Genomic DNA, 24,163 nt, shown 5'->3' with positions numbered 1-24,163 from the left:
AGTGTTCAAGGCCAGGTTGGATGAAGCCTTGTGTTGGATGGTTTAGTGTGAGGTGTCCCTGCCCATGGCAGGGGGGTTGGAACTGGATGATCTTGAGGTCCTTTCCAACCCTAACTATTCTATGATTCTATGGTTCTGTTTTCATGCATTTAATAGAAAGAGGTAATTCACACACAGCAGCAGAGGCAGTTGCACTGAGAAGGAATTTATAGCACGGGTCTACCCTGCCTTCCTCAGGCTCTGCTCTGGCCCTGAGAACAGTCTCCCAGGAGGCAGCATCCCAAATGCAGAAGCTGCTCGTGTGTCCCAAGGAGTGCGTGAGTGCAGCCCGAGTGTGAATGGATCACCCCTCCCCATGACTGCCTGGCAGCATCCTCCTTCTGTCCCACGAGATGCTGGGAGCTGCTGCCTCGGGAGAGCTGCTCTGGGGCTGTGTGTGCATTCGTGTGCTGCTGTTTATGTACGTGTGATTGTTTGGGGCTGCAAGTCTTGATTTATTTTATAAGGGGGAGTATAACCAAAGCGATTTTGGCCGCCCTCAGCCTCAGTAACCCACTTTCCTCCATGTCTAAGTCCTCCTTTCACTCTGCTGACATCCAGATGCTAATTTGTTCTCCCCCTGACCCTGCTCCTTCCCCTCCTGATTTGAAATTAGCTTACTAAAACATGTTTTCTTTTAAGAATCCACAGCCTAATCCAGAACAAACAAAACACATTTTCACAAACCACCAACTGCATGAACTTCTGCCCTGGCCTTGACCGCACTCTCTCCTCCCCTCGCCTCCCAGCTCCCCCTCTCCTGCCATCACCAGCTCGGTGAGGTTTCCAGGACATTTTTTTTCCCTGACGAATACAGTTGCAACAGCTCAGAAACCGTGGAATTTTTTTGGCAGCCGCCAGAGATGTTATTTTATTTACTTTCCTTCTGCATGCATGGATTTGGAGTGGGTGGGTTTGGAGACGTGCGTGGAGAAGATGAATTTGCACACGTTGGCTTTCTTCAGAGGCCCGTGCTGGAGGTGGAGAAAAGCCTTGAAAAGGAGACCTCTTCATTCTTATTAATCTTCGGGGAGGAGCTCTTAACGCTCATTAACCTTCAGGTTTCACAGAACAGATGGTTTGGGACTTGGAAGAATTGCAACGAGACTGAGATGAGGCTGTTTGAACAAAAAAGGCAATTATTCCAACAGCACACGGGGCAACACTTGCCCCTTTTCCAGCATTTCCTATGAATGGCTGGGTTGTTTGGTTGTTTATATTTCTGGTTAAGAATTTCCCCCTGCTCCAGAGCACACAAATTCAGTCCCAAAGAAAGAGGGCGAAAGCCAGTGCTCTGCACCTTGATCCCCTCTTAAAGGACTACTTGTGATTTGCAAAACAGGGAGTGACGGGAATAGTTCCCCTTTCTGCTGGGATTATGTCTTTGGTGTATGTAAGCCACATCTCTGCATCCCCTGCACTCTCCTGGGCATTGGGACAACTCAGGACATTGGGTCCTGGGTTTTCTGCCTGATACCTGAGGGTATCAGTTGAAACCTGGAAATTGCTCTTTAAGGTTGGAACTGATGCCAGCAGTTTGGAGATGATCTTTATGGTCACTTCCAACCCAAAGCATTCTGTGATTCTATGATTCTATACAAACCTGGATGGTGAACTGGGAGCTGCAGTCTGTCACTGTGCAGGGCCAGTTGGGTGACAGCTCCTTGCAGTGTAGGTAGCTTGGTCCAAAGCTACAGTCATAGAGTCATAAAGTCACAGAATCATAGAATCCCAGCCTGGTTTGTGTTGGAAGGGACCTTAAAGCTCCTCCAGCTCCAACCCCTGCCACTGCCAGGGACCCCTTCCACTGGAGCAGCTTGCTCCAAGCCCCTGTGTCCAACCTGGCCTTGAGCACTGCCAGGGATGGGGCAGCCACAGCTTCTCTGGGCACCCTGTGCCAACGCCTCAGCAGCCTCCCAGGGAAGAGCTTCTGCCTAAGATCTCATCTCAGTCTCCCCTCGGGCAGGTTAAAGCCATTCCCCTTGGCCTGTCCCTACAGGCCCTTGGCCAAAGCCCCTCTCCATGATGTGCTGAAATGAATAAATCTTTCCTTTGTAATCGATAATAATGGAGGGATCTGAAATAGGATAAAGTCAGGAAGAGCCAGAAAGGAATCTGGTGTAATGCATTCAAATGACAGATCAACAGTGATTCCTGAGTTACGGGATCACTTTGAAGGTGGAATTTGAATAATTGATATATTTTCCTTCTTTCTTTCCTCCCTCCCTCCTCTTTTTCTTTCCATCTCTCTTTTTGTCAGTTTATATCTCCTGACCCTGAGCTGTAGCAGTAAAACATTTCCCTTCCGTGATGAAGTGTTGATGTTTCAATGGCTCTGCATGCAGCCCCCTGGTCCCACTGGAGACACGCTGCTCCACCACAACAATACGTAGGTACAGAGGAGGCTTAAGCCTTGTTTTTCTGTGGTAGCTGTGGCAAAGGGAGTGTGGTATTAGCTGTGTCATGGGAAGAGTGACAGGCTTAGCTCATCTAAGCCGGGATTACAATGGGAGGAAGGAAAGAGGGAAGATTAGAGGCGGGTGGGATTGAATTCCTCTCTGAATCTTTTACCACATTGTTAAAATTAGCATCTCCAAGGAGACACTTTCATGACCTAGGGATCTTGGTGTCTCTGCTCTTTGGCAGTGACCAATATCTCTGTTAATGATTAATACAAGTCAGGAAACGTAGGTTATTAAGTTCTTTCTTATGGCTTCTTTACCCTTCTGCAGAAGGGCACACCAAAAGCATCTGCAGAGTATTTCCACTCATCATAAAACAGGACTTGAAAACAGTTAACCCAAACCCCAGAGGTTTCTCCCTGTTGGAAGTCTGTAGCATACCTGCCTGCAGTAGGCTTTATCCAAACCCAAATCACGAAACACAATACAGAGTAAACAGATTAAATTGTTCAGCTCCAGTGAGAATCAACAAATAAAAGGTTAAAAGAGACACTTCTCACCTTTTGATCTATACATCTATTAAAAAATACCCAGAGCAAAGACACAGCTAGGTTGTCAGGGGAAGCAAATATTGTCTTGCTAAATGTTTTCATGTGTTAGAAATCCAATTTTCCAATGAATAACAACTTCAAGGGAATGTTTTCTGCCTGTCCTGCCATTCCCCCATCCAGACCAGCACACGCACCCTTGAGCAATGGGATTTCAGGGGGCTGACAGGACACTCTGCCTGCCCTGCTCGTTCCTTGCTGACCCTGCTCCATTGGTTTCACAATCCCTGCCTGCCAGGTTACTCTCTGAGCTGAAGAGCTGTTTCAGATCAGCTTTCTCCAGCAGCCTTAACTTTGATTTTCCAAGTGGAAGATTTTGTGGATTCATTTCCTGACTGTGCTACTGATCTCTCCAGAACGTTTGCTTTATTATTTTTTCCTATCCACATCCTTGTCCCACTTTTGAATTTCATTACTGGGATTGTTTCCCCTTTCATCTTGATCCTTAACTAAGGTATTTAATAGTAACAGGTCAAACTTCTGTGTCTGAGAACCCTGGATTGACAGGTCAAATGTACCTACTGCGTTTCTGTCCCTAAATGCATACATATATAAGTACAGAGAGACTTGAGTGAGTGGCACAAGAGACTGGAGACTGGAATACAGCAATTAAATAACAATACTTCATTGCAGGGAAGGTGGCAGCAGAATAAAGAGATGGGCATTAGTTTGGGTGTTTTGTGCATAGAAAACAATGCTCAGTGGACCCTGTAAGGGTATGGATTGAGACACAGTCCTGAAATCTGTTTCTCTCTTTCCTTCTGGTGAAGGAGAGAGAGATCAGTGGCTGTAAAGAGCTATGAAAATGCCATTAAAAGCCTCACTAACATAAATCCTAACAGCATGGGTCCCTTTGCAACTTAATAAGGCTGTGTAAGGAAAATACCAATGGGGATGCTCTGGTTACTGTGTACATTTGATGAAGGAGGAACCAGTAGCCTGTGGGGTTTGTAGAGCTCTGGATCATGGGGAACACTGTCACTGGAGGTCTCACCAGCACCAACGCTGTTCCTTGCTGAAGCAAGGACATAGGGAGAAACTAGGCTCATATTGCAACTGGGCAGCCAGGGGAAGCCCTTTGGCTAGATTCTCTGGAATATGATCTGTCCCAGCTCTTTGGCAAGCACTGGGAATAATGGATCTGGTCCAAGTCAGTCTGGTCTGGCTGGCAGTGGGCATCTCCGGAAGGAAATGTTCTCCATACGGCACAGCTTAGCCTGCTCTGAACCAGCATGTTGCCAGCACGGCCGACTCAGGCACTCTTGGATCAGCAGGAAGGTAACTCATCCAGAGCATCCCAAGTAGACTTTGCCTGGAGCTTAACTAGGTCAAAGCATCTGCTTTGAATGAACTGAATGGATAAAACATTAAAGAGAAAGGAAAACAAGAAAAAAGGGAAGAAGAAATAAACCAAAATATGTTATGTCACTTAAGTCTTGCATAAATAGATGTGATCTCTAAGGCTGTAGAAAGAAATGAGCTTCTGCATGTCAATCCCACACTTTAATGTCAAAGAGGTCCTGTGTCCTTCTGACCCAGGCCCTGGCCACCGTGTATCATCCTAAGTTATATTCACCACCTCTCTTCCCCTCTGCTTATTCATAACCTCAAAGTCAGTGAATCAAGAGTCCATTCATCAGCAGCTGGTGCATGAATATGGCTCCTTGGGAAAGCTTAAGGCTGAGGGATATTTGGGGAATGGTCTCATTTCCATCATTGTTCTTCAGTGGAGGATGTGAGAGATGGTGAGTCTCCCAGGCTTGTTCCCAGCAACGGCCTCACCAAGCTGCAAACCCTGTGGGACTGTGTAGAGTCTCTTTCCCCTCCTCATCCCACCATCAGATGTGGGAATCAGATGTGGCATCCGCCACGCTGATTCATCCCTGTCTGTCTGCCTTTGGCTACAGTTTAGTTCTGTTTACTTTTGCCAGTATTTGGGGTTCAGCCTCTGTCCTGAAACTCATGCTCCAAGCACCAGCCAAAACCAATATGCTTGTGTAACCCAAGGATGGCAGCATTTACCAGCTCAGGATTTCTAGCTCAGGGAGCTGCTAACTGCTGGCTGCTGGGAATGCTCAACTCTGTAAAGTGGCTTCAGCACTGCAGCTTTGTCCCTGAAGGGTCAAAAGCAATCAGATAACCAAAACCTCAGTGTGGGACCTCAAAACCAGAGTTTCTGCTGCCATCATAGAGTCATAGAATGTCCAAAAGCCCCTCTCCAGGTTCCCTGCAGCCCCTTCAGGCACTGGAGCTGCTCTCAGGTCTCCCCTTCAGGAGCCTTCTCTTGTCCAGGCTGCCCCAGCCCAGCTCTCTCAGCCTGGCTCCAGAGCAGAGCTGCTCCAGCCCTCGCAGCATCTCCATGGCCTCCTCTGGCCTCGCTCCAGCAGCTCCACATCCCTCTGGTGTTGTTGCCCCAGAGCTGGGCACAGGACTGCAGGGGGGGTCTCATGAGGGGGTACAGCAATTGCTCACCTATTTAAGGAGGGAATTTGTTAGGCAGGAGCTGGGGGGTTTCTCTGTCCTGGCGGTTCGCACCACCGATGGCAATCTGCTATGAAGACCGTGGCATCTCTACCCCATCGCCTGTCAGAAGCCTCCCATCCTTTCCCCACGAGACATCATTTCCATCTCTGCCATATCCAAAATCACAACCAGATGGGCTCTGCTCCTGTAACCGCTCAGCCTGAGGAGCTCTGACTCAGTGTCCTACATCACATCCAGAAATCCAGGCTTCCTGCAGGACCTTTCCCAGAGACTCGGCGACAAGTGAGGCCATACCGGGACCTCATCCTGCATCCATAAGCAGGGTGGTTAATGGTGCTTGTTCATCAATATGGCAAGCCCAGTTACAGATCCTGCCTTCTGATGGGGTGAAACCAAAGGTCCAGAGGACCTCCAGAAGTCTCTTTCAATGGAAATTATTTTATGCTTCTGTGAAACCCATATTCTTGGAAAAACGGGAGTATTACTTGGTAGAGGTCAGATTTCTCATCCCAAGAATGGGTTGTTGTTTACTTGCTTGTTTTAAAGTTCTTTTTAATTACTTTATTCTTTCTTTTTCCCCCTTTTTTAGTTTTCCTTTTATTTTTTCTTCTTCCCCTTTTCCTTTAACAATTCCTGCAAGTCTCCACTTGGATGCACTTTCCATAAAATAAAGCCTGCTAAATTTTTCCTGCTTTTAAAGAGCTGGGATCAGACCCTGGCTCCCCAACCTTGACAGCTCAGGGAACATGCTACAGGCTGCTGAGCCTTTTAGTGCATGGCCTTTTACCAGCAAAGCCCTGACATTTACAGTCATTTGGCACCAGCTGCTGATCCAAGTCAACAGCCTGAACACAGGATCATAGAATAGTTTAGGTTGGAAAAGACCTTTAGGATCATCAAGTCCAACAATTACCCCAGCACTGCCAAGGCCACCACTAAACCATGTCACCAAGTGCCACGTCTATATGTTTCCTGAATACCCCCAGGGACAGTGCCTGCAGCCCTGCCCTGGGCAGCCTGTTCCAATGCCTGAGCACCCTCTGGGGCAGGAATTGTTCCTCAGCTCCATCTAAACCTGCCCTGGGGCAGCTTGAGGCCGGTTCCTCTTGTCCCATCCCTTGTTCCTTGGGAGCAGAGCCCAGCCCCTCCTGGCTCCATCCTCCTGGCAGGCACTTGTAGGGAGCCATCAGGTCCCCCCGAGCCTTCTCTTCTCCATCTGAACCCCCCAGGTCCCTCAGCCGTTCCCCATCACACTTGGGCTCCAGGCCCTGCACCAGCTCCGCTGCACTTCTCTGGTCCCGCTCCAGCACCTCAGTGTCTCTTGTAGTGAGGGGCCCAGAACTGAACACAGGATTTGACACTGGCCATGATGTGGCTTCACCAGATTCCTTTGGCACATGCATCCAGGCTGCAGACATTCCTGTTGCAAGTATCTGAGCCTGGTTTCCTTTGTTCAGTGCACTCTCCCTTTTCTTTCTCTGCTTGGGTAAATCTCCTCCTTACTTAATTCCCTGGACAGAGAAGGTACCAGGGCCAGGAGTCCAGGTGCTCGAAGCTGCACAAGCATCAAAGAGTGTCTGAGAGCTGCATCCCTGTGACAGAATAGAGCAAGCCATCACTGAGACAGGTGCAAAGAGATTATCGGAAGGAAAACAGGTACCAGAGGGAATAAGGGGCTCAGGACAAAGCAGACCTGGACCATGGGTGATTTTCTTTAGGCAGGAAAACTATCCTAGACCTTCTGCTTTTCAGGGATTAACATTACTTTCACCCTTTGCATTTCTCAGGGAAGCATTGTGTGGGGCTCTGCAGATGTCCCAGGGTACGTTCCTGGCTGGTCCATTCTTTGTAGCATGGGTGTTGTTCCCTCAGGGGCTGGCATTTTGCACCAGTGGCATTTTCACAGGCGTTTCCATAAAGGCAAGCATCCGCTTCAAGCTATAGAGGCTGTGTTTAGTAAACAGCATTCCCTATTTAGAGAGGAGTCAGACCAGTGGCACTGCTATTATCCCCCCGCCTGTGTGACATGCCCTGCGATGCCTGTCTGACCACAAATGCCTGGGGACCATGTCCCACATCTCATTCCAGGGATGCCCTGCTAATAACAACTTCTTTTCCACACAGTCCTGGGTCACAGCTCCCATCCCACAGGCACTGGGGCTGCTTGGGCTGGCCCTTGTGGTATCCCCAGTGGTCAGGGAGATTCCATAAGGTATAGACCCTGTCAGTGTGCCAGCAAATGGCTGTGTGGGAGCCCCTGCCTGTGTGCACACTGTTTATGTGCCTGGGGAGGCTTCATACGTCATCCTAAAGGGTATAGAACATTCCTGGGTTAGCCTTGGTCAGCACATCTCACTCACGTCTTGAGCTGGGAGGGAAATCCGCAGCCTGCCACAGCCTGATCTAAGCAGTCAGCATTCCCCTTGGCATTAGGAAAGCTTCCCTATGGCTGGGGCAGCCCTGAAGTGTTTTCTGCTCCCCAGGAGGCTGCCAGCCATGCATGGCTGTGCTGTGTGTGCACATGGCCAGCCGTGCGTGTGACACGTGTGTGAGCATCGCTGTGTACATGCCTGGATTGGGCTTTCCAAAGAAACTCTGTCCCTCTGGGCTTGGAATCTTTTCTGCATTAGGTTCCCTCTGATGTTGCAGCCAACGGGGTTTCTTGGCACAAGAGTTCAAGGAAGAAGCGTGTGCTCAAAGGGTTTCAAAGAAACCCCACTGGAAGAGGGGAATTTTGCATTCCCAGACTCAGCTCTTCCCACTGATGCTCCCTTCTCTGAACTCTGATCCCCAAAACTGCCCTTGCCTGGCTGGAACTGGTCTCATCCCACCCTCTCCCCTTCTAACCCAACAGAAATTCCCTGCAGAAGGCTTTCTGTGGATGAAATCCTGTCGGGAAGAGTTGATGCTTGGGGAACTGCTGCATATGATCAAACCAGGCAACTCCAACGTTCCTGATGATGGCTGGAAACAGCGTTTTCAGATGTTGGGGGCTGATGGCCCCTTGCTGTGAGAGGGTTGGAGGACACTTGTTTGGATGGGGCTTCAATAAATTGTTACTGACCCTCTATGATCTTGACAAGTCCCCACAGAGGAGCTTGGCTTCCCTGGGATAAGCTCCTCACTGCAGCATCCAGCCCCAACAGCCTCGAGCAGCATCTCAGTAGGTTTTTCTTTAGTAGCTGCCCTTTTATACAAGCAGGAGAAGGAAATCTGGGCAAGTCAGACAAAGTCTGAGATTTGGGGGTTCTGATCCAGTTAGAGGACGCATCATGCAGGAGCATCATGATTTAATTCCCAATATACTTTTTCTCCCTTTTATATGTTTCCTATGGACACCAACCCTATAACGATTCACCCTGACCAGGTGGGACCAGATGAGAAGGTAACTTTAGGCTGGTTCTTTATGGCAGGTTAGTTTTAAGTCCCTCATGGAAGCTCTTTTTCACCTGATAGTGGTTGTGCCACCTGGTAATGCCCATTTCCACATGGCAGTGCTGGGGTAATGGTTGGACTAAATGGTGTTAAAGGTCTTCCAACCTGGTTGATTGTAATCTTGGGTGGTATGGTTTAGTGTGAGGTGTCCCTGCCCATGTCAGGGGGGTTGGAACTGGATGATCTTAAGGTCCTTTCCAACCCTAACTATTCTATGATTCTATGATTGTATGATTCTATGTGCTGTTCACAGTATCTGCTCTGCACCATCCTTCTATCTATCACCTGTGATACTGAAATCTTCCTCACGCCTTTGTTTTTTGTTTGTTTTGGTGCTTTGGGAGGGATATTTTTCCGCTGAGTTGCTGGCACTTTTGCTCCTTGTTATCCAGGAAATCTTCTGAATCGAGGGCAATTTCATCTCTTTTTCAAGAGGGAGGAAATGGGACAGGCTCCGGATCGTACGTGGCCAGACTGATTGCATTCCCCTCTCTTACAGACCCACTCAGAAGAGAAGTGGAGGAAGAAAAGGATGGGGTGCTGAGAGCCTCTTCAGCAGACTTGACTTTTCCATCAGTGCCTCGTTAACGTCGCGGATAATTTTCTCCTGGAAATAACCAGAGAAATCTGCTTGGGCCAAAAGGGTTTGAAAAACTGAGGAAGGAGAGGGCAGCAGCTCCTGTGTGCGCGTGTGCTCCTCATGTCAGCCCCTGGCATCTGCCAGCCCTATGGGGGAAAGAAAATGTTTGGGCATAATAAAGAAAAGAGAAGAACTTGAAAAACAAACCAGAGCAGTGGGAAGTGTGAGAACCAAAGAAAGCAATGGCAGCGCTCCCGCTGCTGCAAGCGGGCCTGGCTTTACTGCCTGTCTGCTCACACCCCAGCAGCCACAGGGCCTTTCGGAGGTGCTGGTTAGGAAAAGCATCCATCTCCCAGGATAAGTCAGTGGCAGAGCAGGATGTGAAGTGGATGGGGATGGATGCTTGCTGCCAGCAGACCTGGAGAGGAGAGGAGAGGAGAGGAGAAAGGGGAGAGGAGAGGAGAAGAGAAAGGAGAAGAGAGGGGAGAGGCATGGAAACTCCCAGCTCTGCAGGATCACAGCACTGTGAGAATCGAGGAGTCTGCTCTGAGTAGTAGGGGACAGCCACAGAGACTGTCCGCTACTACTCAGAGCAGAAGCAGGTGCATGGACCCATGCCTGAAGTTCTCCAAGTTCTCACATCCTCCTCACACTTCTGTAGGAAAGGGGTATCCCATTGAATTCCCTTTGTACCCATAGGTACAAGGAAGCAAACCCAAGGGAAAGCATTTCCTAGCCTGTGTGTCCTTCTTACGCTCTCAGCTGTGGTTGGACTGAGTTTAATCACCTGCAGGAAGACCAACAGGTCTGTCACAAGCCAGGGCAGCCCCTTGGGTGAGTGCACATCCTTTGGCAGCCCTCAGACACCAGGTAGGGACTGTGATCCATGTGCTCTATAACATGCAGTTGATTCAGCTGACTGAGAGAATTCATTGCAAAGCATGTGCAATCCCCAAGCTCAGCCCAGTAGTAGCTAAAACAGCCTGTGTCAAGATGGGAGATGTAATCATCCCCCCTGGTGCTCAAGTGCGTAATTCCTTAGCATCTCTCCAGCGCATACAGGTTCTCATCTTCCCACTGTGCACACACAGAGCTCAAGCATGTAGGAAATTTATGGCAGTATTAACGTGCAGATTCACAGATGAACGTTCACTTCGCAGATGCACATTTCATGTCCTTGTGCTTGAGGAATTTCAGCCAAAGCTGGTGGCAAGCCAAGCGTTTGCTCAGTGAAACTTTTGATCCCTGATTTCTTACAACTATTTTCCATTATGGAAAAATAAAGAAAAATACAACAAGCTAAAAAGTGTCGCTGAATTTGGGTTTATTTCTTGCGTTATTTCTGAAGCTGTGTCTGACACTGGTTGCTGTCAACAAGCCATCACTGGAGGCACCAAAGGAGAGGAATAGAATATTTGGATGCTGGAGGGGGACTCTTCGTCAGGGACTGTAGTGATAGGACCAGGGGTGATGGATTCAAACTGAAACAGGGGAAGTTCAGGTTGGAGATAAGACAGAAGCTGTTCCCTGTGAGGGTGCTGAGGCACTGGCACAGGGTGCCCAGAGAAGCTGTGGCTGCCCCATCCCTGGCAGTGCTCAAGGCCAGGTTGGACGCAGGGGCTTGGAGCAAGCTGCTCCAGTGGAAGGGTCCCTGTCCATGGCAGGGGTTGGAGCTGGAGGAGATTTAAGGTCCCTTCCAGCCCAAACCATTCTGGGATTCCATGATTCTGTGTGTGACCATTTAAAGTATATAACCTCCCTTCAGTCCTACCACAGTGCTGGAAGCAGTTACACACACCACGGATGATGGGGCTTTGGGGCATAATGCAGAGGGAACAGGAGACCTTTGCCCTAGGGTAAATTTGAACTTCCTTCATTTTCTGCTTGGATTCTATGGATTTCGAGCTTCGGCTGGGTCAAGCCTTAAGGTAATGGTAATGCCACAAGTAAGAAGTGTTCTTGTGGGATTTCTGGCTCCTCCAACTCAGGAAGTGCTGGACACTCCAAAATATTTCCTGCCTAATTTTCTCAATCAAGGATGTTTGAAGTGAATGCAACCATGATAAGCACTCAGGGTCTGACACTTGTCCAAACCTAAACCTCTACAATTACTGAGATTTACCAAATGTATATTAAAAAAAACCCTTAAATTGATCTTCCCACTTCTTAAACTCAGGAAAAAGGACTTTCTGACTTCCAGCTTCTGCTGTCGGATGGTTAGCTGCTTTGGATTTTCTATACCTGGAGGGCAGCCAAAACATCAGCATTTGAATCCAAACGTCTTCGAAAGTTCTTTGAATATTCTTTTATTAATGGGCAGGTTTGTGAAGGGCCAGGAGGATCATCCAGCAGTAACTTTCCTCTTAACTCTAGGATTTCATCCACTGATTCCTACCTTGAGGTCACTGCTTTCTGGCTGGGAAGTTCTGTTCCAGAGAGATGTGTGATCCAACCTGGGGAGAGATGGCTGTTTTAAAGCCAAGACCCAGTCATGAAGGTTAGATCCAAACATAACCAATCTCCTGGTTTTGGACAGTTTAAGTTTATATATTCTGGGGTTTCCAGCACTTTTGTTTAGGAAACCTTCCCCTGGCTGAATGGGAAGTGCCAATTCTCCTTGTATCCAGACTCCATTTCTCATTCCAACCTCCATAAATGATTCCTTCTCTCGTCTCCCCTTTGTGGCTCCTGTTGCTCATGTAGACCAGGCTTTCCAGGAACACTGGGATTGGGGATGGTTTGTCCTGATTTCCTGATAATGGGCCATGTAGACTTTTGTCTGCATCATCTGGCAGCCATCTCAGGTCCTGGACACTCAGCAGAGACTGAGCAATGGGCTTTCTGCTCCAACTGGCTTCAATTGGAAGTGAGGGACTGAGTGGGTTTGGGAGGGACCAGGGTGATTTGAAGGCCCTCAAAGCCAATAGATCTCATATGCATGGTCCTGGTTTTCATGGGCATTGCTTTGCGGCCCTGCTGAGGACCACAGAATTAAGACAGGACTGAGATCCAAACTGAAGGGGAGCTCTAATTCAACAGGAGGAGATCAACTTACTCTCTTTTGCATAGAACGTTTGGTGCTGAAGTATCCAGAGAGGAAATGAATTCAGTATGAGTTCAGGTTTGCGTTGACGTTTATAAAGGGAAAGACAGAGGGGAGAGGAGAAACTCCAAGCAGTGCAGGCAATGAAAGGCCTTTTCAGTCTAAGACACTGTACTGAACATATAAGACAACATGAAATAAAGCCTCAAAGGCATTTTGTGTGGAAATGCCAACCTGGGGATCCATGTCCTGGAATGATGCCTCTGAAGAAGACACATGGAACAAGGAAAAGCCATTGTCAGCTCCCACAAACTATTTCTTGGTGTGCTAAGAGCGTGCTGTGAGGGTTCTGCAAGGACTTTTGCACTAACAAGGTCCTTTGTGGTCCCATCCTTAACTGCTCACATGGGAAAGCTTGAATGCCATGGTTTGAAGCAAAGCTTAGTGATTCAGCGTAGCAGATGATGTCCTTCCTCACTGTTTCTTCAACAGGGACAATGGGAAAGAAGCAGGTATCCAATACTGGTGGAGTCCTTGAGTGTTAATGCTCATATCCCTCTACAGGAGTGTCTGCCCATGACAGTCTCTTAGGTTGGGTTGAACCAGCAAGCGGCAGGATGAGAAGAATCCATGGATAAGTGGGAACACTACAGCACCAGTTTTCCACAATACTCCAGGCAAGGAAAGGCTGCTTTGAACTGTTAATTTTCCATAGGAATTAAACACCAAAATGGCTGGAGATAAGCAGGGAGGAGACAGAGGGAAAGAAATACAACTGTATGCATTTACATCAGAGCTGTGGGATGGCATCAGCTTTCCTGTATTACTGGATGTGCCTGAAAGTGCTTCCAGGCAAAAGTGTTCCAGGTTTCTATCCAGTAAAGAGCACTGTCCCCACTGCAGGTGTATGTGGTATTACTGGCTCTGCAGAAGTCAGTATTGCTTCTGTTGAACGAGAAGTTCTATGGGGCTTAGCCCCAACATCTCTGTTAGAGCACAACCGCTTCTGTGCTAGAAAATGCTTCTTCCTTCAAGCTGAGTGTTGGAAGGGAAAAGAGGAACTTGTTTTAAGCACTGGAATTGCTCTGTTTTGGTATTTTATGTTTTCTGAATGTGATCTTTTAAATGGCCAAATTTGGTGGATTCTTGTTTGAAATTGAGACTAAATGCAATGAAAGTAGAAATTTGAAATAACAATGACAGCTTTTAAGCTTCTTCAGATAGCTCAAACCAGACAATTTCACTAAAGGCCACAATCCTCCTTTCCCCATCTCTAGATTTTTGGGTGTCAGCGCTTGGAATACTCCAGCTTTTCTTATCACCATTATGATGGGAAGCTTGCTGAGATTTGAAACTATAATTCACAGAAGAGGAAACCTATTTCACACCCAAGCGTAACGACCCCGCAGACTGTGTGCAGTTAAAGACGCTTCAGTTGCGAAAACCACATTTCTTTACCACTTTGGACTTTTATAAAGCAGACAGAAGGGTGGGATTCGGAGGGATCTGGAGTCAGGTCATTCTTGTGCATCACCACCAGAATTGTTTACTGAGTTGGCTTCACATGAATACCTTGTTCCCATCTGCTAATAGCCTACAGGTAAGGGGCTTGCATCAAGCCAAAGTCTGAAGAAAGTGATGTCTCCCAGGTGTCTTTAATGTTGGCAAGGAGGCCAAGAATGAGAGGAGCGGAACCTACTGAAAAAGTGAATGTAGCTTCTCTGAAAACATCTATGGAAAATGGAACCATCTCCTGCCATTGTGCCCTGAGAAGTGGCATCTGCGGTTCGGAAGTGTTGATCCCAGATCCCTGAGCAGCATTGAAAATGCTGCCTGTTTTAGAATCATAGAATCGTAGAATAGTTTGGGTTGGAAAGGACCTCAAGATCATCCAGTTCCAACCCCCCTGCCATGGGCAGGGACACCTCACACTAAACCATCCCACCCAAGGCTCTGTCCAGCCTGGCTTTGAACACTGCCAGGGATGGAGCATTCACAGCTTCCCCTGGGCAGCCCATTCCAGTGCCTCACCACCCTAACAGGAAAGAATTTCCTCCTTAGATCCAGTCTAAACTTCCCCTGTTTCAGTTTGAACCCGTTACCCCTTGTCCTGTCACTACAGTCCCTGACAAAGAGTCCCTCCCCAGCATCCCTATAGGCCCCCTTCAGGTACTGGAAGGCTGCTATGAGGTCTCCACGCAGCTTCTCTTCTCCAGGCTGAACAGCCCCAACTTCCTCAGCCTGTCTTCATACAGGAGGTGCTCCAGCCCCTGACCATCCTCGTGGCCTCCTCTGGACTTGTTCCAGCAGTTCCACGTCCTTTTTATGTTGAGGACACCAGAACTGCACACAATGCTCCAGGTGAGGTCTCACAAGAGCAGAGCAGAGGGGCAGGATCACCTCCTTCGCCCTGCTGGTCACGCTCCTTTGGATGCAGCCCAGGATCCGGTTGGTTTCTGGGCTGCGAGCGCACACTGCAGCCGGCTCATGTTCATTTTCTCATCGACCAGCACCCCCAAGTCCTTTTTGGGTTTTGGTGGGTTTTGGTTCCCACCACTGGGAAACACTCATGAAACTGTGTGTTTCACTAAAAAAAGAGTGAAATCAGACTCTGACAAATGAAAAGTGTCTGCGGTAGGAAGCTGGTTTGTCAAAAGATGAGCTGGAAAATCAGAGTGCATTCCATCCATTCCCATCTCCCCTTTAGCGATCTGTACTTTGAAAAGGCTGCATAAACAGGGAAACCAATAAGAGAACTTTTTCGGCCAACTTTGATGAACTGCTCCCCTAAAACCCAGAGTGGGAATGAGAACTTTATTCAGTACCGCCTAAAGCAAACTCCTCATTAGCAGCATGAGGTAATTGCTTGAGGCTGGGGACCCCAGACAGTCGGCTTGATGCCTCCACCACTGGCCTTTTGAAGCTTTCTACCTCTGTCTATCTCCTTTTACTAGAGGTTTTCAGATGAACTCCAAACAAGCTGCAAGTTGGCCTGAAGCCACACTATTACTAACAGAATCTGGCAGGATGGCAAACAAGCTAACGTTAAAAAAAACATATACATATAAAAAAATCCTTGTCTTATAACAAATTGATTCTGTTGGAAAAGTGCAATCTACTGCCCTGTGCCAAGAACATCCAAATCAGGTAGATCATTGGCTTTATTTTGCGGGCAGCTTTGATTGTGCAAGAATTTAATGCTAATGTGTTTGGAGCCGTCAGTGCGGAGCTGAACTTCCCCCGATCATCTGGGATCAGGCAGCAAAACACTTCGAGGCTGTGTCAGGTAGGGGGATGAGGAACAATAGGATTACCTGGGGTGAGATCTTTTCCACCACGTGTGCCAAGGGGGCCTAAGGCTTATCCCTTTAGCCTTTCCAAAGAGGGGAGATCAAATGCTTTGCTGTTTTAAGGATTATGGAAGGAAGGGAGAGCAGGGGAGGACTTTGGGCAATGGATGAGTTAGCCCTGGAAGTAGAGTGGGGGAGCAGGGGGGAGTTTATGATGGAAAATAGGAAAGGAAGGTGATACGGCTGATGGCTGGAGTCTGAGCTGTTTGGTCTGAGGTCCTCCTCAGGTCAGGAGTGAAAGTGGCATGCTCACATCACAAAATCCTCTTGGATGGGTTAGCAAACCTCTGGAATGTTTTGGGGTTGGAACTAGATGATCTTTAAGGTCCCTTCCAAACCAGTCCGTGGTTCTGTGAAAGTCCTGGGGTGAAGAGCAGAAGCAGAGGAACAGGAGGAACATGGTCAAGTTATGGTGACTGAATTGCTGTCCGTGACCTGAATGCAGTGTGCTTTTCATACAACACAGCCCACATTTGCTATATGTTGAAGGAAAGTCACAGAGAGTAAGGTAAGGCATGCAAAAAGCAGCCAAGCATTGCTGCTGTTTGGAAGGGAGGAGGTATGCGGGACACCTACCCCCATGCAGGCAAGTCTGGATGATTCTGTATCTGTGCTATTGAAGGTTATCTGCCACTATTGCTGCAGAGAACTGGGTGGCATCACCCTGAGGAAGGTGAAGGTGTGACCAAGCTTTGCAATTTCCAGGATCATGAGGTAGTTCAGGCTGGATGGGATCTCAGGAGGTGCCTACTCCAACCTCCTGCACAAAGCAGGAGACCAGACCAGGTTGCTGAAGGCTTTACCCAGGCTGATCTGGAAAACCTTGAAGGACAGGGAGTGTGCAGCATCTCTGGGCAATTTACGGGGGACAGCAAGTCCAGAGGAGTCCACGAGGATAGAATCACAGAATCATAGAATAGTTTGGGTTGGAAAGGACCTCAAGATCATCCAGTTCCAACCCCCTGCCATGGGCAGGGACACCTCACACTAAACCGTCCCACCCAAGGCTCTGTCCAGCCTGGCCTTGAACACCGCCAGGGATGGAGCATTCACAGCCTCCCTGGGCAACCCATTCCAGTGCCTCACCACCCTCACAGTAAAGAATTTCCTCCTTAGATCCAATCTAAACTGCCCCTGTTTCAGTTTGAACCCGTTACCCTTTGTCCTGTCACTGCAGTCCCTGATGAAGAGTCCCTCCCCACCATCCCTATAGGCCCCCTTCAGATACTGAAAGGCTGCTATGAGGTCTCCTCACAGCCTTCTTTTCTCCAGGTTGGCCTTCTCATCTCCAGGATGCTCAGGGGCTGGAGCACCTCCTGTATGGAGCCAGGCCGAGAACACTGGGGCTGTTCAGCCTGGAGAAGAGAAGCTGCGTGGAGACCTCAGAGCAGCTTCCAGTGTCTGACGGGGGCTACAAGGATGCTGGAGAGGGACTCTTCATCAGGGACTGTAGTGACAGGACAAGGGGTGGTGGGTTCAAAGTGAAAAAGGGGAAGTTCAGGTTAGGTATAAGGAAGAAGTTCTTTACTGTGAAGGTGCTAAGGACCTTAATTCCCTGAATTCCCAAATATCTCCTGTGAACCTGGGCAGTGCCGGGTGAGTCCTCCAGACCTGAAAAGCCTGAGCAGCTCCTGATTCCTGCCAAAGTGGGAGGCGCGTGTGACTCCTGCATCCTGCCAAGCTCCATCGGCGTCTTTCCCTGGTTGTTACCTCATCTGGCCAACCTCTCCGGAGCACAGTTTGGCTGTTCTCTCCCTGACACTTTTATCTGATGGGATTTAGTTCCTGGCCCAGCTGTGGGGCTGCTGGGTGACCTGGGGTAAGTCATTCCTTATTGTCAAAATGGAGGTGATGCTCACCACCACCTTGGGAGTGCAGAGGGATGAACAGTGAAAGGAGTTTGGATAATGGGGTGTAACACCAGGACCTCTATTTGTGTCTGGTGGCATGAAACAGGTTGAGGAGGCAGAGGATAAATGGGATGGATGGAGGTTGTGATAGGAAGAGCCCAGAGGTGATGAACTAGAGTTTTTTTTAGCTAACCCACCCTTTGAGTAGGATAGGTCTGCTACATCCTCATCTCCTCAATCCAGTCTGCTCTTCTTCCTCACCTCTACAGAAATCTGACTCTCACAAACTGCTCTTGGGCTGCCAGGCTCAGGTCTGCTCTGTCTTACTAACTTCCCTGATGTGTAGTACCCATAATAATTTACCCCACCCCAGCCTCATCCCATAATGTGTATAGTCAAGCCATTAAGACCTAATGGCTGATTTCTTTGTGGAGTGGGAACAGGAGCTATGATAGAGGGATCACTTCTACAGGCTGGCTGTGACTGTTCCCACCCCATCTCCACTCTAAAAGACTCATCCTTAGGCAGCTTTAGCACCCTGGGTATCTTCCTTCACATGGGGATGTGGGACTGAACAGAACAGACCAGCTGCCCCATTCTACTTGTCCAAATCTCCCTCTCTATCTCAGATAGTACTCAGTCTCCAGCTGTGTTATTACTGTGAATTATGAATGGACCAGTTCATCTCTACTGCTGTGGTGAGCAGGGTTCCTGTTTCTGACTTGAGGTCCCATTGTACAAAGAGCTGTCTCAATGCGTTTACCCTGTAGCATCTCAGCATCCTGTGCACCACGGTCTTCATGTTTGACATTGGTTGAAAGGCTCAGAAGTTATTTACTGAAGAGAAGGAGAACGGTTTGGCAACAGGCGAATATACAAACCCATGCACGAGATGTGTGCTCACAAACCCATTCTTGTTGGGAAACCGTATCACAGGACAGCCAGCAGCTTGCGCAGTAACCAAGCAAGCCCATTAGGACAAGACGCATTAAGCTTTGGTTATTTTCCTGTCAATATTCCTACAGGTGTGAAAATTCCTTCTTTCCCAGAAATCCTGACGAATGGAAAGTCTCTCCTCCGCCAGGCTGATGCTCTTTAAATATAAATATCACTTGAAGGATACGAATGGGGAGACAGCCTGAATGTCAACGAGTGGAAATGACCTTTCCCTGCTGAGGCTCAGTGTACCCATTCAAGTCTGTGGATGCAAGACAGGATTTGAAGTCTTGTCCTGCTGTGGCAGGGAAAGGCCAAGTGTGTGCGTGTAAGTGCGTAGGTGAGTCCAAATATGTGTCCAAAATATCGAGGTGGCACAGAGTCCTGGCTGCAGCCTCCAGTCTGGAGTTTCTTGATGAGACATTAAGGCACCAGGGTTATGTGTTTGTGTAAGAAAAAAAGGAAATGGAGAAAGGGTGCTTTGTTTTATTATTGTTATTTTTTATTGGAAGAAAAGGGAAAAACATATTATGGTAGGAAATTAGGAAAGGGTTTATTTCTGGAACGGAGCACCTTGCCCAATATCCGACGTGGGAAGCGTAGAGCTTTCTCTGCAGAGCCTGCAAATGGGAAAGTGGAAGGGAAAAATGAGCCCTACCGCAGTGATGCTGCTCACCCTAAGGAATTTACCTTGTCCTGAACAAGCAGGAGGAGATCCCAGAGTGATGCAGGCAGCAGCAGTGCTGTGGCAGGGAGAAAGAGAAGTCCATGTCCCAGAGTAGTGCCAAAGGATGTCAGAGGATGCCCTCAGTGCAGGGTTATTCTGGGTTGTAAGGTTGTTGTAGTAGGCATCTTCATGTCCAATGCAGTGCAATTTACCATTAAGGGGGCGAACCACTCACTGATATGCTCTTGGTCTCCCACTGGTCATAGAGCCTTCTGCAGGAATTCTCTGGTTCAGCCGTGAAACCAAGCTTTTCCAGTAAGGACTGGGAGGAGATTACAGTTCCAGTCTGACCACTGTGGACACCTTTGCTTTTACTGGGCTCTGTCAGCAGTGGAGTATAATCAGGATGATATTAAGCTATTTCTGATAATGTTTCCTGAATCAGTCTCTCTATCAGTGCATCTTCAACGTGTGTGTCTGTTCCCTTCCTTCCTCCCAGCTTTCCAACCTTTCAAACCCGAGGTAGATAAACAGAGTACCGCGATGTTCAGTCCATTGAACAAAGCAGCTGAAAGTGTCCAAGATGCTGAGCGTGGGATTGATGCCTCCAGGGCACAGATGCTTCCAGCAGAGATCTGCTAAGTCAATGATTCCTGCTGCGTATTTATCTCATCAGAAAGCAAGACAAGACGGTTCAGAGCAGACACACACTATTTCTCTCACTGCACAGCTAGTGGAGTGTGGGTCATTAGTGCAAGAAGGGAGCAGCAGCAGTGGGGGAGCCTTCATGCTATCAGTACTGCCTGAAGTTGCTGCAAGTGCTGTGAAAGTTAGAACCCAGGCAAAGGAGAGAAGGAGAAAACCCAGATTTATGTCTCTGTGGAGTCAGGGGCATCTCACGAGCTCAGCCACAGGATCGGTGTCAGTGGATCTGTATGAGGAATGCTCCACTGCAGTATACGCTTTGATCTGAGTTAGCATTTATCTGGAAACTAGGGAGGAAAATGGCAAGACTTAAAGGAATTTTGGGGTCTTGGGGACAATGGTTTTCCTTTCTTGCTCTGAAATTGTTTTCACCCCATTACAGGGCCCAGCTGCAGGCTGTGCGCTGACATTGCACCTCCTCATCAAAGAAAGAAGAGCAAATGTGAGAGAAAGGCCAGTAATTCAAACAGAATGGGAAAGAAAAGGGATGCTGTTTGAGAGAATTGCTCTGGCCTCATGCTCCAGCAGAGCTGTGCTTGGCACCAAGCTGGGCAGAGATGGCTTTGTGCCCGCTCCTCTGGCCAGCTCAAGTTGGTCTGGCACTCAGAGGACCTCCAGACTGGCCTCTAGGGAGCTCTGAATTATGCTCACAGCTGTCTTTGGCTCCCTCAAGGGTTGCTGCAGCAGCCAAGGATCCACAGAGCACCGTGATTCACAACTTCACAGGCAGCAAGGAACCCTTGGACCACGAAGCTTGGTGTCCTGCATAAGGCCATTTGCTTTCTCTTCTTCCTTGTGCCTGTTTTGGGCAGTCACTGATGCACCACAGGGAATATGAATATGGGTGTGAAAATTAGGTGCCTTTGACAGCCTTTTGGCATCAAAGTGGAATGGCCTGAAATGGCCATGAAAATGATGCCACTTGCGCTTGAGAGGATGACTTGGCAAGAAGGCAGTCCTTTCATAGTGTGCCATGAAGATATGGACCTCCCTGGACAAAGATGTTGCAGGAGCTAATAATTTACATGCTTAAAAAGAACCCCAAACCAAAAATCAAATGACAGAGAAGAAATGCCCACGTCAGGTTATTGAACAAAAAATGTGGCTCTTTTGGTGCAAGAATCATAGAGTCATAAAAAGATGGAATGGATGGAAAGGACCTTAAGAGCATCCAGTTTCAAACCCCTGCCATGGGCAGGGACACCTCACACTAAACCATGGCACCCAAGGCTCTGTCCAACCTGGCCTTGAACACCGCCAGGGATGGAGCATTCACAGCTTGCCTGGGCAACCCCTTCCAGTGCCTCACCACAAGTAAAGAACTTCTGCCTTGTATCTGACCTAAAGTTGGAGATAGAAGAAGGCCTAAGACAGAATAGACTGGTGGCTTGGACAGTGTTCTGGAGTAATAACACCTTGTGTACCCCTCTTTGTTTTATTCCTTCTGAAGCATCTGCTGTTGTCCAGAGCTGCAGACAGATATGGTGCAATAGAACATTTCATCCTGTTCTGCACTGCCCTTCTTGTAGCCTTGTGTCCAAAAGCCTGTCATCCCACAGCCCACACTGCAGAAGCTGGGACGTATGGATGTGCCATTGAGGGGCTGCCACAGGTTGCCAGAGCCCTTGTGGCTGCCCCATCCCTGGCAGTGCTCAAGGCCAGGTTGGACACAGGGGCTTGGAGCAAGCTGCTCCATGGAAGGGGTCCCTGCCCGTGGCAGGGGTTGGAGCTGGAGGAGCTTTAAGGTCCTTTCCAACACAAACCATGCTGTGATTCCATGATGACATGGGCAGGGTCTAAGTCCCATCAGCTCACAGGCAATGCTGGAGGAGTGTGGGAATCGCTGGTGCAGCCTGGCAGGGACAGAGCCGGGAGGTTGGGACCATGCGAGACTACGGGGGCTGGAGCAGGGCTTCTTCTCCCCTTGGCTGTGCAGCGGAGCTGGGGAGGCTCAGCACTGCCACCCAGATGGCTTCCAGATGTGGGGAGACAAACAGGAGGGATGGGCAGGGGTGAGTCATGGGCTGTGTGGAGCAGGGGTTGGAAAGAGGTGATGGAGCAGCACACAAGGCTTTGCAGGGGATATGAGGAGCACAGGCGACGCAGGGAGCCCTTTGTGTGCACCCTGTGCCTGCATGGGGAGTGGTGTTTAATCTCTATCCCCCCCAGCATCCACAATAAATCAAGTGCAAACAGAAATGTTGATTTCAAAAGGGCCTAAATTCAAGACTGGCTTGGTTTAGCATGGCCCAGCTTGGGATGGGAATGCAGCTTGCTATGGATGTCCCTCTCCCAAAGGAATGATGGTGACATGCTGCTGCAGGAAGCAGGACAAGAGGGTCACTGTTTTCTCTCCAGGCAATTGCTTCCACCTCACAGAGAGAAGCAGGTACCTGGGTTTGGACCAGGAGCCAGCAGCAAGGGAGCGAACATCCAGCAGTGGCACTGGGTTCCTCTGAATGCCAGCTACAGGGTGTCTAAGTAACACCATGGTGGTTCATCTCCCAGATCCATCATTTACCTTCCCAAACACATCCCGCTAGACCTTCTTCTCCTTGCTGGGTTCTGCATTCCTATCTCCTAGCTATGCCTTTGGTGGGTGTTAACCGAGTGTCTTTCTCTCTTATTTTTACACCTTTTAAAAGCCATTATTTAGTCTTTGGGTTGGTATTATGCACACAGAGATAAAGCAATACCAGGAAAGAAGGTGCTTTCTTAATGTCAACCCAAAGGAGCATGCTTCAGGATACAGCCGCATCTGGTGTTAATTCTTCCAGTGACTTGCAGTGAGAGCTGAGGGACTTTTTTATTTCCAGCAGTAATGGGACTCAAATGATACAGAAATTCAGGGAATTGTTTCCTCTGGGAGAAAAACAGTGCAGAGGCCTTAAAAATATCAAATAAAAATAATGGAGCATTTGGAATTCTCTGTTTCAAAACGGTTCCTTGTCTCAGCATGGAATTTAAACAATTCTTTGCAAGGATTAAATAGGCTGAAAGCAAAACAGAGCACCTTGGGGTGAAACAAAACATTTGGAGTTGCTCTGAAATAAAAATGCAGGATTCTTGGTTCAGCACAATAAAAATAGAAACAAATCCCTGCTTTGGGTTGATGCGGAGCTGGTCCCTGTTTCCAGCAGGTCCCATAGAGCTCTGCTCACTGCCTTTTGGAAAACACATGGAATTTTAAGTGTAAAGGGGCCTTTTGCTAACGCAGACAGGATAGGGCAATAGGGTTAGAGAGGGTGCGCAGAAGAACTCTCATCTCAAGCTTAGAGCACCCCCATAAAGACCTAGTGATGGAGTGAATACAGGTGGGGAAACCTTTACGTATCAAATCTGTCCTATAGATAAACGAAATTCCACTCTTCAGGCAGGAAAAGGAATTTCTCCCAGGTCCCTGTGTTTCCTGTGGAATCGCACGAGCAATCAGTGCAGACCCAGTGGAAATAGGTGTTGGAGGCTACAGACTGATTTCTTTCACAATGCTGTGTAGTTGGACCTTTCAGGGAACCACATCCCTTCACCTTTTGCTTTATCAAATGACTTCTGGCTTTGGGACCCGCTGCTGAGTGTGCAGAATTTGTTGTGACAGAGAAATCTTACATGGTTGTTTTTCTGCTCTTCTGAATTAGGATGAATGACTTTGGGTAACACTGTTCAGCTCTCCTGTGAAGGGATGCAGCGTCTTCTTAGGCTTCCAACAGCACAAGAGGGACGTGGAGCTCTTGGAGCAAGTCCAGAGGAGGCCATGGAGATGCTGCGAGGGCTGGAGCAGCTCTGCTCTGGAGCCAGGCTGAGAGAGCTGGGCTGGGGCAGCCTGGACAAGAGAAGGCTCCTAAAGGGGAGACCTGAGAGCAGCTCCAGTGCCTGAAGGGGCTGCAGGAAAGCTGGAGAGGGGCTTGGGACAAGGGCCTGTAGGGCCAGGCCAAGGGGAATGGCTTGAACCTGCCCGAGGGGAGACTGAGCTGAGCTCTTAGGCACAAGCTCTTCCCTGTGAGGGTGCTGAGGCGCTGGCACAGGGTGCCCAGAGAAGCTGTGGCTGCCCCATCCCTGGCAGTGCT

This window comes from Lathamus discolor, chromosome 1 (genome assembly GCF_037157495.1).
Source record: "Lathamus discolor isolate bLatDis1 chromosome 1, bLatDis1.hap1, whole genome shotgun sequence".
In the NCBI taxonomy this organism is placed as follows: Eukaryota; Metazoa; Chordata; class Aves; order Psittaciformes; family Psittacidae; genus Lathamus; species Lathamus discolor.
The sequence above is the reverse complement of the archived record's forward strand: the minus strand, read 5'-3'. Positions refer to the sequence as shown.